Consider the following 2,059-nt stretch of genomic DNA (forward strand, 5'->3'; position numbering starts at 1 on the left):
GGCGTTGAACGCCAGCCAGATGCTCCTTACTGGCGTTTAAACGCCAGTAAGCCCTTCCTCCAGGGTGTGATTTTTCTTCTGCTGTTTTTGATTCTGTTTTTAATTTTTCTATTTATTTTGTGACTCCACATGATCATGAACCTAATAAAACATGAAAGAACAATAAGAATGAAACTAAAATTAGATAAATAAAAATTGGGTTGCCTCCCAACAAGCGCTTCTTTAATGTCAATAGCTTGACAGTGAGCTCTCATGGAGCCTCACAGATGTTCAAAGCATTGCTGAGACTTCCTAACACCAAACTTAGAGTTTGGATATGGGAGTTCAACACAAAACTTAGAGTTTGGTTGTGGCTTCCCAGCACTAAACTTAGAGTTTGACTGTGGGGGCTCTGGTTGACTCTGCAGTGAGAGAAGCTTTTCATGCTTCCTCTCCATGGTTACAGAGAGAGATCCTTGAGTTTTAAACACAAGGTTGTCCTCATTTAGTTGAAGGATCAATTCTCCTCTGTCCACATCAATCACAGCTCTTGCTGTGGCTAGGAAGGGTCTTCCAAGGATGATAGATTCATCCTCATCCTTCCCAGTATCTAGGATTATGAAATTAGCAGGGATGTAAAGGCCTTCAACCTTTACTAACATGTCCTCTACTTGTCCATAAGCCTGTTCTCTGGAATTGTCTGCCATCTCTAATGAGATTCTAGCAGCTTGTACCTCAAAGATTCCCAGTTTCTCTATTACAGAGAGTGGCATGATGTTTATTCCTGACCCCAGGTCACATAGAGCCTTCTCAAAGGTCATGGTGCCTATGGTACAAGGTATTAGGAACTTTCCAGGATCCTGTTTCTTCTGAGGCAATCTCAGTTGATCCAATGCATTTAGTTCATTGGTGAACAGGGGAGGTTCATCTCCCCAAGTCTCATTACCAAATAGTTTAGCATTCAGCTTCATGATTGCACCAAGGTACTTGGCAACTTGCTCTTCAGTAACATCCTCATTCTCTTCAGAAGAAGAATACTCATCAGAGCTCATGAAGGGCATAAGGAGGTTCAATGGAATCTCTATGGTCTCTAAATGAGCCTCAGATTCCTTTGGTTCCTCAAAGGGAAACTCCTTGTTGATCACTGGACGTCCCAGGAAGTCTTCCTCCGTGGGATTCACGTCCTCCCCTTCCTCCTTGGATTCGGCCATGATGGTTATATCAATGGCCTTGCAATCTCTCTTTGGATTCTCTTCTGTATTGCTTGGGAGAGTACTAGGAGGGGTTTCAGTGATCTTCTTACTCAGCTGGCCCACTTGTGCCTCCAAATTTCTAATGGACGACCTTGTTTCATTCATGAAACTTAGAGTGGCCTTGGATAAATCAGAGACTAAATTGCTAAGCTAGATGGATTCTGCTCAGAATTCTCTGTCTGTTGTTGAGTGGATGATGGAAAAGGTTTACTATTGTTAAACCTGTTTCTTCCACCATTAGTAAAACCTTGTTGAGGCTTTTGTTGATCCTTCCATGAAAAATTTGGGTGATTTCTCCATGAGGGGTTATAGGTGTTTCCATAAAGTTTACCCATATAATTTACCTCTGCTATTGCAGGGTTCTCAGGATCATAGGCTTCTTCTTCAGAAGATGCCTCTTGAGTACTGTTGGATGCAGCTTGCATTCCATTCAGACTCTGAGAAATCATATTGACTTGCTGAGTCAATATTTTATTCTGAGCCAATATGGCATTCAGAGTATCAATTTTAAGAACTCCCTTCTTCTGAGGCGTCCCATTACTCACAGGATTCCTCTCAGAAGTGTACATGAACTGGTTATTAGCAACCATGTCAATGAGTTCTTGAGCTTCTGCAGGCGTTTTCTTTAGGTGAATGGATCCACCTGCAGAATGATCCAGTGACATCTTTGATAACTCAGGCAGACTATCATAGAATATATCCAAGATGGTCCATTCTGAAAGCATGTCAGAAGGACACTTTTTGGTCAGTTGCTTATATCTCTCCCAAGCTTCATAGAGGGATTCACCTTCTTTCTGTCTGAAGGTTTGAACATCCACTCTAAGCTT

General features: G+C 42.0%; 1 non-coding gene across 1 annotated transcript; it reads left to right on the forward strand.

The window, feature by feature from the left end:
* Window positions 1-1,951: 1,951 nt before the first annotated feature.
* On the forward strand, window positions 1,952-2,059 carry LOC148575948 (small nucleolar RNA R71). Its single transcript, XR_015903524.1, has one exon. It is a non-coding gene; the product is annotated as a small nucleolar RNA R71 (small nucleolar RNA).

This window comes from Arachis ipaensis, chromosome B1 (assembly GCF_059453495.1).
Source record: "Arachis ipaensis isolate K30076 ecotype BB chromosome B1, ASM5945349v1, whole genome shotgun sequence".
NCBI lineage: Eukaryota > Viridiplantae > Streptophyta > Magnoliopsida > Fabales > Fabaceae > Arachis > Arachis ipaensis.